General features: G+C 54.5%; 2 protein-coding genes across 6 annotated transcripts in view; one reads left to right on the forward strand and one right to left on the reverse strand.

Annotated features, from left to right (window-relative positions):
• Nucleotides 1-16836, forward strand: part of TSC22D3 (TSC22 domain family member 3) — a 430696-nt gene that overhangs the window by 303199 nt on the left and 110661 nt on the right. The gene's annotated exons all lie outside the window — the stretch shown is intronic.
• Nucleotides 1-16836, reverse strand: part of MID2 (midline 2) — a 98668-nt gene that overhangs the window by 59225 nt on the left and 22607 nt on the right. The window lies entirely within an intron of this gene.

Below are 16836 nucleotides of genomic sequence, written 5' to 3' on the forward strand. Positions count from 1 at the left end.
TTTTTTTACCAGCCCAGCTGGTGTCATCCTCTAATACCCAGAGAGCAGCAGATTGCAGGAGACTACTTATTCTCTCGCTGTTCTTTCTGTTAGAAAAAAAAATAAAAATAAAAAAGATAGATCAAAGAAGGGAAAAAAACCTTCTGGTAATTTTTTTCCCCCTCTGTTTCCCAACTGGTCCCAAACATATTTCCTGCTGGGACTGACAAGGAACACTGTCAAATTAGAAATCACAGCTTTAAGAATCAAGTGGCATTAGATTAAACGGAAAGGCTACTTTTTAAGCAAGGGATGATGCGGATGGGTTTGAACAAATCCTGCCCTGGCCAGATCCACGGGCTTCCCAACGCAAGGGCACTGCAGCGGTGCAGGTGCGAAGGGGTCCCTGCGAGGATGGAGCTGCCCTCCTTCACCTTCCTCCCAACCCTAAACCTTAATATGATTTTTTTTTTCCCCCAGGAGACCACACAACCCCTGTGCATCCCCTGCAAGTGCTGCTGGCTGGGATCACCAATGGGACACGATTGCCCCTGTGCACAGGGACCGCATCCTGCCCGACCGCTGCACGGAGCGGCACCGCAGGGACAGCAACCGCCCGGTGCCCGCGCCACGTCCCTGTCGCGCCAGCTCGCAGGGCACAAGGCGAAGGTGGCACCGCCGTGCCAGCCTGCAGCTGCGGGAAGGTGCAACCACAGGCGCAGGCGCTCCCTGCAACGCCAAAGCCATCCCCGCCACCGAAGACAACGGCGTCTAGGAAGCGATGCAAAATCCGGTCCTGATTTACTCCCCTTTGAGCGCACAAGCAACTACGAGCTAGCAGCGAGGAAAACGATGCATTTACCTCATCTCACGTTTCACTGGGAAGAATGCACAAACCAACGAGCTCATGAAAATAGCTTCTTTCTCCCCTCCTAGGATGTAACAGCTATGCCACAACCGAGTTAGGCCTTGGGGCTCAGAGACCTGGTGATGAGATGGTGAGAGAGGAACTGGGACAACCACACTGCGGGTCCCGGGAGCGTTCGCCACCCGCAGAGCCGTGCCGGTGCACGCTGCCGGCGAAAAGCTGTCCCGTGGGGCTAGGCTTCCCCCCGAGAGGGGCAGACCCCCCATGCACAGCATGGGAAACATGTCTAAGAAAGCCTGGAACAAGAGGTGAAGACCAAAAAATAAATAACCAGCCCTTTGTCTCCAACGGAAACATCGGGCCAACGGACAGACAACAGGATTCCTCTCTGAGCACAGCCCCGGTCCCAAGCAACCGCTGCTCCCTTGCACTAGCACAGCTCCCACGCGGGCCCCCACCAACCCCCGCGTGCACGTCCCAATGGGGAGGACGAGGATATTTCCTGGGGGAGCAGCTCGGACCCTTCGGCGGGCAAGCCGGCACGTTGCAGCTCACGCCAGGGGTTGAGAAAACTTCCGGCCAGCCGGTCCCTTCAGCCTCGCACGCGTCACCTTTAGCCGGGCTCTACTATCGAGATCCTAGCATTCACCCTTTCTTCTTACGACTTTTAAGATTAAAGCAAAAATCCCACCACCCTCCCAGCGCTCCAGCACTGAGGGAACAGCACCAGCCCCCTCACACCCAGTGGCATTGCAAAGATAACCATAACGGACGCGAATCTTCTTTGCTTCTGATGCGCTGCGAAGAGCTGACATCCAGACCGCGCGGGAAGCCTGCGAGCATCCGAGGAGTAATTTGTCACCGGGGCCGTGTCAAAGCGGCAGCTTGCCAAGTGTCACACCCGCACGAAGCCCGCGCAGGAGCAGCCGCCGCGGACACACACGTGCTCCGGCAGCAGGAGCAGGCAGAGCCCAGACTCGCCCTGCGAGCGGACGCGGCACCTCGGGTCGGAGGAAGCGGACGTGCTGCTCCGTGGTCCCTGGAGAGGTGGCCGAGTCCTCAGGCTTCCTGGCTCGCCTGCGTCCCGCAGCTTCCAGAGCCTCCGAACCCGGAGGGGGTGGCTGAGGACAGCAGATGTTGTGACCCCTTGGCTTTTGTCAGCAGATCGATGCTTCTGGAGCCACAGCGTGAAGGCAGGGGCTGGGGAAAGAGCCCAGCCGCACAGGAGCGCGAATCCCGGCAGAAGCAAAGTTCAAGCCGATCTGGCAGCATCCTCATCCACGGGGGAAGGGAGACGGCACTCTCCTCTCTCTCCTCCTCCCGGCAGGAGCATCAGCTCCTCTGGAGACAGCGGAGGAAAAGTCATCGCTCCTTCAGGTCCAAAAATCCACAGAAGGACCAGAGAGGCAAAAATCCACAGAAGGACCAGAGAGGCACTTTGAACGCCTGCTAAGCAAGTGCTGGGTTTCTCCAGGTTCCTCCCTGCTTGCTCTCCAGAAGCGATGCTAAGGGCTGGTAGGAGCAGCCCAGGAGCGAGCAGCAGAGGCTCTCCCAGACCAGATCGCTGGGATGTGGCCAGACCCGGCCGCGCTGCTCGAGGTGCGGCTGTGCACCCAACGCAAACCACCCACTCGCTGTTTCCAGACACGTCTGATTCAGCCGCGATTTATAGCTTGGACTTGAGACGCAGGAGATGGAGTAAAAGATGCTTCGAGAGAAGGAGAAGGCAAGACTCTCTATTTAATGAATGATGAATTAATTGAACTTTTCTCAACCCAGGAAGAGCAGATGGAGCATCCCCAAGGGTGGGGACACATCCACACGTGTGCTTTGGTGCACGTGGAGTACCTCCAGCACAGCTGGTGCTCCCCAGAGACAAGGAGACAGAAAGCAACCCCAAAGGTCTCCCTGCCCAATGAGCAAACGAAGCCCCTCTTTGCCTTCCTGCATAATATTGCTCTTCGTTTGTTTTGAGCTGACCACAAACGACCCAAAGGGGTAGAAAGTATCCTGCTCTCCAGCATGGCTCCTGGGTGCCGACTCTTACCCCACCTCTAGAAAGGTGAACAGCGAGACTTAAAACAAAAGTTGAGATGGCAAAGCATTAACAGCACATAGCTTTTAGCTGGAAAACAGACAACTCCATTCAAAAGCAAGGTAAAGAAAAATCAATAGCTCTTCCCTCTACCGGCTGAGCTCTGAGCTCAGGAGGTGGCGTGGCCCTTCAGTAGGAGCTCCTCAGCCATCTTCTGTCTTTCAAAGGCCAGTCTCACACAGCTGTTTTAAGGATGGGAAACTGAGGCAGAGAAATTAAGAACTTGCCACAGGCAAGCAAGGAGTAGGAGGCTGAATTACCATAAGCTGGTTTTGGGGGGCTGCCGCCCAAAGCGCAGCTGGCAGAGGACAGCCCATCCAGCTAGCACGAGAAGGACCACGCAGCCATGAGAGCGGGCTCATAGCCAGGGACAAAGGACTAGGACAGCATCCGAACCGACGATCTTAAATTAATTTAATCAATCTCGGAAAAGATTAACTTCTTCCTCCAAGTCAAAAGGCTCCTCGAGGCAACAGGAGGCTTCAGGGGAATGGAGAACTCCTCCAGGCTGCAGTCCCAGGAGACGGGTCGTCTCCAGGAGCCCAGTCCCCCAGCCCTCGCTCGGGCAGGACCCCCAGCGCCCGTCCCTGCTCCCAGCAGAAGCTCTGCTCGCCAAGGGGGGGAATCGAGCCCCAGACGAGCAGTCGGCCAGGCCGAGCGCGCGAGAAGCCACGCCGGGAGGTGGTGCAGCACCCCTCTTCACAGCGGGCACGGGGGAGCAGCTCCTCACAGCTCACGCTTCGCGCTCCAAACCGCCTGCGTTTCACAAAAGACCTTACAGCCAATTTTCTTAGTGAATGCTTGTCAGATCAAAGTGCAGCGAGAGGAAAAAGCTGAGCCAGCCGCTGCCTTGTGAGAACCCATTTAAGCTGCTTGAACGGCTCCTGCTGACGCCTCTGCACGGCTGCTCTTGGGGTGGACCGCAGAGACGGACAGCCACGGGCCAGAAGAGAGTCCCCCTCACCCAGGCAGCACCGACAGACGCCTGCAAACCCAGCACCGCCTCTTTGCAAATCCTCCGCCAACGCAAGTCATACGCTCGGCAAATCGGACAAGTGACGTTTAGAATTTTTTCCACGATGGAGCTTCAGCTGAGACTTGTGAGCTTCACATGGGAAGGGATGGATGGCGCTGGGATGATCTAATGGCCTCCAGAGCTGCCAGAGACGGGCCTCCCGGGGAAGGTATCATTTCTTGCGACTTCTGCAGCAAGTGACGGATGTGCCGGCAGCATCAGCAAAGCACGGGAAGAGGCCGTTGCCCAAGGTGCAAGTGCTAGCGGCCAAGCCAGCGGCACTCAGAGTCGGGAGGGATAACTCCCTTCTCTGGCAGCAGAGTGGGTGCAGGTCCCAGCTCTCACAGCGTTACCTTAGTGATTAGTCTCACAAAATGTCAGCGTTCCCCGGACACTGCTACGGGGCTTACGGCTCCAGACCCTTGCCCAGTTACCATCAGAGAACATCCAGCTTTAAACTTTTGCACCCAATAAACCCGCAAACCTCCATCCAGCGTTAATAAAAAATGGTTCCCTGCACCAGCTATCCGGGAAGAATTCCATTTTAAGCAGTATGGAAGTACTCAGGGTGAGTTATTTTGAGATAAACTTTTACAAATATATTTTAGAAAGAGCTTTCAATTTTGTTAGACGCCACGCTGCAGACCCTGTTACCCTTGAACCGCTCTTGGAAACGTCTCCTCCTTCCCAGCACTGGGAGAGCTTCAGGCAGGACATAATTCCTTCCTCGGGAGGCCAAAGAGGGGGCATTTTTTTTGATGTTTTACATTATAGGCTGGATTTTTATGGATTGCTCCACCACAAACATCAGATGATTGCCAGGACGCGGAGCTGCAGTGGGTGTATCCATCAGGCTCTTTCGCCTCGTGACCTGTATTTTCCAATCATCGTAAAAACAGATAAATAAATAAAGCCAAACAGCACATGCTGAAAGACATCCCGTGCACGTTTTCTCTTGGATGCCGGATGTTTGGTTCCCAAAAGCCCGTTACAGAAACAAGGAAGGAATCTGGATTTATTGCTTTGGCACATCCCGCACGACACACGCCTCTTCGCACATTATTTTCTGAGCTTATCCCATAAATCAGAGATGCCCCTATAAGAGCAGAAAGGGGTTCGGCAGGTTCGCAAGGATTTGGCCGTACATCGGGCTGATTTTGAAGAGCGAAATGCCCAAATCCCAGCCCCTCGCAACCAGATGCGCCGGGTGCTCAGCCCGGGGACACCACGAAACCCCCCCCGGTCCCCCTGCCAGCTGGCCAAAGAGGCGAACAGGCTGCGTCAGAAGCAGCGCGCTGCCTTTGAGCCACGCGTTTTCCGTCCCCGAAGGGAGGGGTATTGGCACATGGAGGACGAGCGGGAAGCCGGGCCGGTTGCTTTTCAGATCGCAGGAGGATTGGGAGCCTCCCTGCAGCGAGCGCAGCCTGCCAAAGCTGCTCGCACACCGCTCCTTCCTCCCGCTCGGACGGGGCCGCAGGATGCAGCCGGTTCATCCACCGGCTTCCGCAGGCGACAAAGGCGTTCCGTGCCGGGAACAGCCTGGCCAGGTCCCTGCCCGCGGGTCCCTCCCTGCGGGAGACCGGGCTCTGTCTCCGGGGCACAGCTAACGAAGCACTGCTCGCACGAGGCCGACGGGATCGGGCACCGCGACCCACCGATGAGGGCGTCGGATATCCCTCCCAAGAACGCTTCTGGGGCAGGTCCCCATCAAAGCAGAACACACTCCCAAACCAAAAGGAAGGCAAAGGCAGGAGACGGCCTAATCCACCCCTTCGAGAGGTGATCAGAGATATCTCCGCTCCTCACGTCTAAGATTCCTTTTGCTCCAAGCAGCAACAACAAGGACGTCGATCTATGCCCCAAACCCGGCACATCGGCTCCCCAGCTCCCAAAGTCGCAGGCTCACACGGACACTCCCAGCGTCGGAAGGCAGCCCCAATCCTGCTGCGTACGGCCAGAGCCCCGTCACAAGAGAAAGGCAGGTCAGGACGACTGACCGCCTCGTTAGTTTAATTAGTAAGCAAGAATCCACTCTCAATGCTAGCCCAGTGCTGCCATCCAGCCCGGCTGCACAGCCCACGGCAGCACTTCTGTCTCCTGACATAGCCGCTATACCTTACACATCAGCGGCACAGAAGCTATATGCTTACGTTGCACATCGTATAGCATTATACAGTCACGACATCCTGCAAGGACAGGGCTCTCCGACTGCTACAGACGTGGCCTCCTGCAGACCGCCCGGCCGGCCGGGAGCTCTGACAAAACCTTAGAGGTGCAAGAACTTGTTCATCCGGAAGCCAGCTCAGGAGATTTTGGGGACACACCTCTGCTTTCCTCATCACAAACATACCTGTTTGTGGATAAAGATCAAAACGGGGTGGGCTGATCTACCAGCCGTTCATAGAAATCACAGAGTCATTTAGGTTGGAAAGGACCTTTAAGGTCAAGCAACTGGTCACAGCACCCATCGCGAGCTGGCGCCTGCTCAGCTCCACGGCGGGTAACGTGCACCTCCCAGCGACGGGACGGACTCCCTGGACCAGCACGCTGAGAGGGGGAAAGCCGAAAGCAGGAGCTGGGACACTCCAGGGACCGGCCCACAACCGGCTGGGAGAACAGAGCAGGTAACCCCACACATCCCTCGTCTCAAGGGCCCCAGAGCCATTTCCACTCCCGATACACGAGGATTTTTATCAGCGGATGCGCCGCTATTGCACCTTCATTTCCATAAAAGGGCACATCGAACTACACTGATAGGGTATTCAAAGTAGGTTTTTTTAAAAAGCATGTCAGCCGTCATGGTAAAATCACTTAATAACACCTGTAAGCCTATTTAAGGGTCTAATGTGATAATAATAGCAATATTCAGCATCTCAGAGCATGACTTCGAGCCTGCTAAGAAATTCATATGACGCTCGCCCCGGTGCACGCAACCGATTCTCCAAATCACTTAAAGACACTGAACGTTGCTGGGACACATTTTCCAAGCAAGAGTACGCGCCACGAATAGCTGAGCACAGAACTAACGAGAGCCAGTGCCTTCCCGATTGCACACAGAGCATAATTAACTGAGCTATGCTAATTCACGCTCTTGAATATTCATTACGCCCATAATGCAATATATCCTGAATATTAAACAACAGCTACCCAGGGCAGGAATATTAATCTTCTGGCAAAGCTGCCGGTTGTTTCAGCGAGCGGAGGACCCTGCTGCAGAAACATAAGGTCATGCTGCAGAAAACATTTTGGGATGCGAGTGTCGCAAGGCAAACACACCTACAAGTCCCAAAAGAACAAGGTGCCCCATCCCGAGAGCCCTGAGGCCACGGAGTCAAGGGCGCAGCGGGGAACGGCTCCGGGAGCCTCGGAGAGCTGGTGGTGCAGGAGCCGGGGACACGGAGCACGGGAAACGCTGCCGACAGCCCAGGAGAAGCCAGGGGACCACGGCAGGACATACCCCAAGTGCAAGCTCCAAGGGACTGGGTTACCAAAGCCACAAAGCAAAGAGGGAAATTCAGAGTAAAAGCTCTGGAAAAAATAATTAAAAAAAAAAAAAAAAAAAAAGGCACAGGTAGCATGAGCGTTCTGGAAGCAGGAGCACTGCAGAAGAGCTGAGAATAAACAGTCTGAAATAGCGTCATGCCCTTGGGCAAGGTTCAGATGCGCAAGGAGCAAAAATGTCTTGCAGGAACCCAAGGAAAGGGAGCAAGAAGCAGGAAATGTACCCGAGCATCCCAAAAAAGAGCTCCTGGGGGACGGGCCGCAAGGCAACGCTGTGCAGCTGCTGGAGCATCACCTCCCACGCAGGGAATCCTCCACCACGAGTTGCACTAGTTTTTTGGGTTGTTTTGTTTTAAAAAAAAAAGCCACCCTATTCATGCAGAACTGAAAGAGCTGAAGTTCAGCTCACACCCTTAAAAACATCACAAAATAGAAACCTTGAAAAGAGAACAGCTTGCAGTTGTGTCAGGAAACAAAGGGACCTGTTCTGGGAAGAAAACTGTGTGCAAAGGGGTAAGTTTTCCCTGCAAGAATTTATATTGCAGAGAAACAGCGGGAGCACATGGAGAGAAGAATCAGGATTAAATGGAAGTTTAGAAACTGCAGAAGATAACACAGGTTTGAGGCATCCAGAGAGATGCTATAATGAAAACTATAACATAAAAGTATCTGTATTGTTAACAAGTCTGTTGACAGAGGGGAAAAAAAAATAAATCTGTTAAATCACATGACACAAGATGGCTAGAACAAAGATGAGGTTTGATGGGAACATAAATTGGCTTGAAAAACTACGGGGCCACGGCTCAAGGACTGGCATAGAATTGTTTATGCTGGAAAGTAGCATTAAATATCAGATCTCAGAGAGTATTCGCCTTCTCCAGAAATAGCACTGAGAACTCAGCTGCTGACGGCTCAGTCACCTCACGCGTCAGGCCGTTTGATGGGCACCACACCAGCCGCACAAGAGCCCAGGGGCAGCGGCGAGGTGCCAGCGCAGACCCGGGCCACCAGGAAAAGCCCAGCTCCCGAGCAGGATGCACGCTGCTGTCTAACGCTTTCCTCCACACAAATTATTCCCACCCAGCTAATCACCGAGTAAGAGTCAGACATCATAAGGTATAAAGTTAAGCAAGGACTTCATACGTGAAGATCTGGAGCTGCTGCACTCGTACAATTTGACGTGCTCTTAAATTTTTCATTTCTAATTTACTGGTGCAACAACTTCTGCCAGAAACATTCCCCGTCCCCCTGCGGTAACTCGTTCCTGGTCAGCCCCCTGACGAAAGCACCGCAGGGCCATTCAGGGTGGAAACGCCGCGGTTTGGGCCCTGTTTATTTGCAGAGCGATGACAAAAATCACTTCTTCAGCAGAGCATCCCCGAGGCGGGTGGCCGGCAGCATCACAAGAAAGCACAGACCCCACCGGTGCCAAACACACCGTTTGCTGGGAAAGCAGCACCAGGGGCACGGCAGCCGACGTCTGATCGCTGCCCATGCCAGCATCTTGCCAGCAGCCCAGAGGGCAGCGGCTAATTAAAATTAAAGTAAACCACCACGGCAAATACTATGCATAAGGAGAGCAAGGGGTGGCACGGGGACATTAGCTGTGTCCCTGCAAGCGATAACGTGGTCTGCACATCCTCTGGCCGCGTCCTTGGGCATGAGCAGACGCGTGGCCCACGCGGGCCAGGCAGCGGGTCAGCGCCACGTTCCCTGTCGCCTTCATCTTCCCAAAACAAGCCGACTCTCCCAGCCCCCCAGCCCCCCCCCAGCATCTTCCCCAGCCGCATCCCATGCCCGCAGCCTCACGCGCTCCTCAGCTTCCGTGCCCCACCGCCTCCGCGCTCACACGGCAACGAGAACCATCAATTCTGGTTTATCGAGCCCAACAAGGGTGAAGTTCATCCACGTCCTTAACCCCCACCTCCAGCGCTTCCTGCTGCCTGAGGCTGATGCAACCGGCGAGCAGATTGACCACGGGCCAGTTCTGAAATTACGGCATTTGGGAGGAGGGGGACGCTCGTAGAAGAAGGTGACACTTGCTATTTAAAAATAACTTCATCTGCTTACCATCTTGCTGCTTCCCCAGACTTGAGTCCTGGCCTGCTATCTCGCAGGACACAAAGGCCGGAGATTAATCCTCTAGCTTCATCCCAAACACAGCGCTGTTGAGTGATTTTTGCACAGCTTTACGCTTTCATGTTCCAGTTCAAGCTGCTCTTGAGATAGCAACATTGAAATCAGCTTGGATGTGAACGTAGTTTTGGAAAAAGCAAGAGATTAATCTAACCAATGCAGTTTATCAGGGCCTGCTATCTCAAGACCCATAATAGCTTAGTTTAAAAAAAAAAAAAAAAATTAAAAATCCAAACCCTCCCCAAAAAGCAGGTTTCTGGAAAAAAATAATCAAGGATCCCAGCAATAAGCAATTTCTGGCCCCTGTGACCTACAAGCAATCAGTAGTTAAAACAGTTACGTCTTCTGTGCCGACGGAAAACTCCACTCGGGAGCTACATCACACACCAGGGCACACGCGGGTCCCTGTCCCGTCACGGGGCAAAGCGGCCAGGAAGATGATGTATTTCCGTACGACTCGTGCTCGCAGGTAAACGCTTTGGCTGAAGCCGCGCCGTGCTCCCACCCGCCCCGGCGCGCACATCGGGTAGGTTTTCTGTGAAATCAGAGCAAAAGGGCAGGAGCGGCCCAGGCTGCGGCGTGGGGAGGACGCCGGTCCCAGCTGCGCTCACAAGCCTCCTCCTGCCTCTGCGGCGCCCAGGCAGCGGCTCCGAGGAGGGCGGACAGACCAACACGCAGACGGGCAGATGTCTGTACCGCCCTGCGGCGCTGATGCGTCCCACCGCACGCTAACAAAACAGCGGGGCCACCGCTCCAAGCCTTATTTTCACCGCACAGGAGGTCCTGGGGACCGTCCCCTCCACAGGGCCGAGCACGGCACCCTCGGCTCGTGCAGATGTGACGGACCTCCCAGGACATTTCGCCATTTCCCGTTAAGGGCTCCTCCACTGCCTGCAATTCCGGCATCCAAGCCGTAGCAATGACCGGCCCCCGCGGCGTGGCATCCGAAGGGGACGCCGAACTGCCAGAGGGAGGCCAGGGGGGCCACTTGATACGGGAACCTGGCAGAGGATCAAAGGCCTTTCTCTGCATGAGGGACAGGCAAGATGCTCTTCCGCGTGTGTTCAACACCGGTTAAGTGCTTGCTGCTTTGCAAGGCATTTGGCTGCCGCTGCCGGCAAAGCGATGGAATGGTAACCCCGTGCTGGGGACCCCGGTTTGCACCCCAGGTCTCCCCTGCTCAGAGACATCTCTCATAACCAGTCGCTAAATTACAAATTCAACCAGAGATAACAATAAAACCATGCTGTGGGTTTTCCCCCCGCACTGTCTACCTGCCTTAGGAGAAAGAAGCCGATGCTAAACAGCCTCGGGAGCTTGCGGGAGAGGAGAGATGCCCAGACCTGTGCAGAGAAAGCAAAAGAAACGTCAGGGAAGGCTGCGGAGCAGGCTGGCAGGGGAAGGCAGGGCTCTGCTCGCCCCGAAACGCCTGTCGATAACCCCAGCTGCTGCCACCCCGGCTCACAGTCCCACCGCTGCGGCAGGTCGCGGCGCAGGCGCCTGGATCTCCGGCACAGCTGCAAGGGATGGACGTGCCTGCGCCGGCGCTGCAGCCGCTGTAGGTGAGCTCGAGCCGTGGCTAAGCCGGGGCTGCGGCCACGGGGGCTCAAACCCCCTCTGCCAGCACGGCCGGGGCTGCGGCACCAGTTGCGACTCGCACCGCCGCAGACCCGGTCTGAAGCAAGCCTCAGCTGGGTTTGCATCTCCTTCTCCACGCGAAGAGAAGCGGCAACAGCGCGTCTGGGGCTGGTTGAGGGCAAAGGAGCCGACAGCCACCGCACAACCGGAGCTTTGTACAGGTTTGCTGGAACAGCCCCCCCGTGTCCTGCGTAGGAGTCGCAGCAGTCACAATTGTAACCCTTGTTCCCAGCTAACTCTGCTTTGTGAGGGGAAAATACATATATATAAAAGATTCGGTTTAGCCCCACGGCAGTACAGTAAATTATAAATTAAGCAGCAATCTCGGTGACTCACAGAGCGCAAGTGAGAACACATTCACAAGTCCCAAGGCGAAGAAGTCCTACGTTGCAGTGCGAAGGAAGGTTTTTTCCCCTCATTTTTCTACCCCACCACTCTCAAGAGCCTTGCAATAAATATCAACTTTCTGCATACGATTTGTCTAGCACAGGGATTTTATTTCTTTTTTTAATCCCGAGTCCCACTCACATAAACCCACTGGAGGCAGGACACCTCTCTGAAGCGTAACAGAAGACGGGCTTTCCACCTGCCTTATTGCTCTTCCTTTAGCAAAGAGCAAATATAGAAGTGTTACAAAACACACGTCTCTCTTTTTCGGTATTTCCAGCCCGTCAACCACCAGGAGCCCCAGCAACGGCAAAGGAAGAGCCTCCTCCGAGCTGGCCCTTATCCGGTTCCTGCAGAGGGCACGGAGCAGATGGAGAAGCGAAGGACGACAGCAAATAGTTACAGCAAAATCATTTCTCTGCAACCTCCTTCCACCACAAATCACGGACGGAGGAGCCAGCCAGAGCTCTTCAGTCAAAGCCCTTCCTGCCGTAATCCCCCCCTCGCAGGAGTTGCTGCGCAGCGTAACCTCGCACCCGGCCCCGGCACGGCGGCAGCCACCGCCGGCACAGGCGGGACTCGGGGCAGGGCAGCGCTCCGCAGAGAGCATCGTAATTAGGAGTTTCAAGCAATCTGAATTTATAATTGGCTGAGATTTTACTCCGCAGATAATGTGCTGCTGTCCTAGGCGCTCGCTTTATCTAGGTCAAGCCATTAGTTTTGCTCTTAATCTACATACATTTTTAATTTGATCTTCAATGTCAATTTTCAGCCAGCAAACCGAGCTGATGGACTTCTTCGCCACCGACCGCGTTCAACATCTCGACCCTTCCTGAGCACACCGAGGGAAAACAAGCACCAAAATCCTGACGCGCTTTGACTACCGACAGCCAAGCTGACTGATCAGGAGCGCCCACGCTGCCCGTCGGGTCGGGGAAGCGGAGGCCGACGCCGTCAATGAGCAAGCCCGGTCCATGCTGCCAGCAGATGCTTCACCACCGCGAGAAGGGCTGCACAACACAGCAGGACTCGTGCTCCGAGGCTGAGCAAGGACACACAAGCAGCGCACGCCCCAAAGGACACACTCAGGTGGCACCCCAGGACCTCCGAGAGCTCATGCCGGGGAATTCGGGCAGCCAGCGACCGGTCTGGGTACCGGCTGCAAGAGGACAAGAGATACGAAGATGCTTTCGAACGTGCAACCTTCACTTAGGTCCACTTGACTCTTCTCCCAGCTGAACAGGAGCCGCCTCAAAGCCGAGCGGGTGCTGGAGCTGCCTGCTCTGCACGGAGGTAATCATGCCACCAAATGAATCCTCACCCAGGAGCGTGCCGAGGCTCTGCCTGAAGAGCCCAGCACGTGCCCTCTCTCGAGGCTCTGGACAAGCAGGCCAGCTTGAGGCAGACAGACAGACAGACATGCCCGCTGTCTCTTACCAGGGTAAATATTACCGTGAACGCCAGCTTGCCTGGTGAGGGAGAAGGGAAGGAGCACTTCTTTCACAGCTGTAAATGAATAAAAGGTAGCAGCACAAGGTAAGCACTTCTTCTGGTTGAAGAGAAGCGTCTGTCAGCACAGGATTATACATGAATATTTCAGCACGGGTCTCGGCACCGTGGGTCACACTGCGGCAGGACCCGCTCAAATAGGTCACTACTAGCAAATACCAAAACCTCAAAGCAAGCAGAAAACACGGCGGAAACCCAACCCCTTAAAAGCATCGCACCTCTTGCTTGCCCTCCCTCTGGGTCCCTCTCGCATCACCCGTTTGCCTGTCCTCACCCACACCGCTCGCCTGGCAAGATGCTCCTGCTAAGTATTTCCTCTCCCGCATCCGCAGCTCTCCGAGCGCGAGCGCAGCGCTGGGAAATAGCCACTCTATCATGAAGCACTTTCCTGCCCAAAGAGCTGTTTTCCCCTTCCCTCGTGGTCTCTGTAGCTGACAGCCCTTGACGTGGAGCCTTCCCAGGGAAAGGGATGCCGCCGCATCCATCCCAGCTTTGGAAAGCTCCTGGACACGCTCCCGCACCGCACGGGTGACCCCAGCGCTTGGACCTCCGCCCCGTCCTGCCCGGCATCCCACGCGGTCCCCTCTTTAAATCAGACGCTCCTTGAGCCGGGCTCCCACCTCACAACAAGGGCCGGGCTGCAAATCACAGCACAGGGGAGGAGAGCTGGGAAAACCCTCTCCATCCATCTTAACAACAGGTGGATGCTTTCGCTGCAGAAAATCTAGCGGCGCTGGGCAGCCAGGGTCGAAACAACTGCAGTTTATCCTGCATTGTCAGCATCCCTGGTGTTTGCAACATTTCTGCCAGCGGCTGTTTGAGCTGGCAGACGACGGCCGATGTCCGAGGTGCAGCGCACGGCAAACGGAGCCGCTTTTATGGACGAGCCAACTCGTGGGCTTGAAAGAACCGAGTGCAGAATTACGTGCTGGCAAACAGCGGCACAGGCAGAGCAAGAACTCCTTTACCCCAAAGCAATGGGCAATGTGTGAGCAACCACAGAGCAGGTCCCAAACCTCAGCCCGGCGACGTTCACAACTCAGATTTACCGCAGTTCGGCAAAACTGCTAGTACTTACCGGCTTCTTTATAATATAAACAAGCGGAGTTGAAGATGCACAAAATAAAAGAGATTAAAGATGGTTCCTAAAGCACCTTGAGGTACACAATATGGTACGGACAGATCGCTGCAGAGCCTCCAGGGGAAAGCCACGCTGCCTGCGCGCACTAGAGGTTTCTGATGTAACACAAGCTCGGAGGGGAAGGGGAGCACTGGGAGAGGGTTTAGACACAACAGTATGGTTTTCAGGCATCCAGCTCTTCTAAAGAGGGAAGAAAAAAAATCCCCCACCAGAGATTTTTGTGGGAAGCACAGCCCTTTTGACAAAATGAAATTACTCGGTTCAAAACCCAATTTTCCACCAAAAAAAAAAAAAAAAACCAACTTGAAAAGCGTTTCCAGCTCACTCTAGCGACAGGATCAAAGCCAGAGATTAAGAACAACTGCTCACTGCTCAACGCCCAAGCGCACCACGGATCTTCAAGAGCAGGCTGGCTGCAACAGGATTCACCCATGAATGACCTAAAGAGGGAAAGGAGGGGGCAGAGCCCTGCCGCGGGGCACGGCGGCACTCGGGGCACGGTGGCGGCACTTGGGGCAGGCCTGGGGGCGAAGCGGCTGCCTTAGGCGGCAGCCAGCTCCAGCAGCCGCGGGGTCCCGCGCAGCAGCATCCCACCAGCGCTCCCATCCCAGCGCGTTTTTAATGATTTCGAGTGTTGCAGATACTTGCGAGGATTTCGAGCATTGCCAGAGCGCACGCTGTGGTCAGAACTATAGACTGAGGCGGTACGAGGAAGGCGACATAAAATGCTAATGCAAATATTGACTCTGCTGGTAAAGCTCAGCGTCGATCCCGTGCAATTCTTGCAGTGGATGTAGAGCGTTAGGAAAAATGCCATCCACAAAGAGCCGTGCACAGCCGGCACCAGGGATTACAGACACCTAACCGAGGTCCCCCCGCGTAGCTGTGCCCAGGAGGAAAGCCACCGGCGGGCAGAGGCATCGCGGCCCCTCTCCCCTGCTCCCTGATCCAGCTACAGCTCCTGCAGTTGAACAGGGAGCTGGGCAGGATGAACAGCACAGAAAGAATGCTTCTAGCAGAGGAGAGCTTCCCTCCTTGTCCAAAATCACTTAAGACTGTTATTTAACAGGGAAAAAAAAAAAAAAAAAATTGATGTTCTGGCAACCTCAAAATTTGGCTGGTTGAAGAAGCAATTTAGGTTGTCAAGGTTTTTTGTCTTCAGATGACTTTGCCTGGCTAGCTGACATGGGCCAGATCAGGGGGAAAATATTAAAAGGGTTTTAATTTCTATCCCCGGGTTTTATTGCGTGCAAACATACATGGTCATTTCTTTCTAAGGTTTCCAATTTGCTAATTGAGACGTTTCCTCATGGAAAAAGAATGTCCTGGGCTAAGGACCGGGCTGCTGGCACTGCTCCCCACACCAGGGGAAGCTTAGGTGAGGCACGATGCGAGGACGAGACAGGCACATCAAGGTCTGAAGGCAAACATCAGCCACCACGGACCCCAGATGCTCCGCGGGCACACGCCGGCACCAACACCGTTTGGCAGCACCTACCGAAAGGCAGACCTCGTGCCTGGAACACGGCGGGAGACCGAAGTAAAGTACGGGACATCCTACAGCATGTTCCTCCTGCCGCTGCAGATGTTTAAGTGTCATCACTGGGCAAGTCACACCAGGTTTGGGAGATTCTTGGAGACGGGCAGGTGAGAAACCAGCCCAGGAAACTGGACATCTAGAAAGATTTCTTTCCAGGCATCAGTTTGGTTAAAAAAAAAAAAAAAACCAAAAAAACCTGGCCTGCCCTAAAAAAAAAAAAACAAACCAAAAAAACAAACTGTATTTTTGCTTGAGTGATAGAAGTATTTCTTCTGCCCTCAAAAAATGCAAGAGCAGACAAATCGATTTTGTTCAAAATATTAACAAGACAAAGAGCCAAGAAAAGCACTTTTGGGTCAAAACAAGCCCAGAACATTAAGGGAAAAAGGACCAAGGAAGAAGCAGCTGGAAACACATGAGAAGGGTTATAATGGGAATACGACTGCCGCCACAGTTACAGCCTCACCAACGTGACCTCTAATGGGACCAGCTATATTTTTTAATATTGAAAAAGAGGAATTAACACCATTTTGCAGACTCATGCAGAATGCACGGGGGACGGAGAGGGATTTCTAACTTTATATAGGTCAAACATCATCCATACGGGTTCACACAACATCCAGTACAACCGCAGCCACTGCATAAAAATTAAGCTTCAAAGTACTCCGGAGGGATCCCTGGGACGTGTGCTCTCTCCTACCTGAAGAGCAGCAGAACAGTAAATCAGTTTGGATCAATACGTGCTACGAGCCAAGGGGGCTGGAGAGCGATTGCCCGTTTCTGCCGCTTCAGCTCAGGGGAAACTGGGACGGAAAACACGGGCTGGCGTAGAGAAGAGGGTCCCCGCCACGGGAGCTCCCCGCTGCTGGTCTCGGCAGGAGGCGGGTGGGGGGACACTCCAGGCAACAGGACCACGGCGAGAGGTCTTCAGAAGCCTCCAAACCCTGGGCAGCCTCCTGCCACCTTCTCCGCAAGACGGCAGCCTCCCTTGGCATGGTCACCTTCTCTTCTCCAGGCTGAACCACCC

Source organism: Balearica regulorum, chromosome 11 (assembly GCF_011004875.1).
Source record: "Balearica regulorum gibbericeps isolate bBalReg1 chromosome 11, bBalReg1.pri, whole genome shotgun sequence".
NCBI classification, from domain to species: Eukaryota; Metazoa; Chordata; class Aves; order Gruiformes; family Gruidae; genus Balearica; species Balearica regulorum.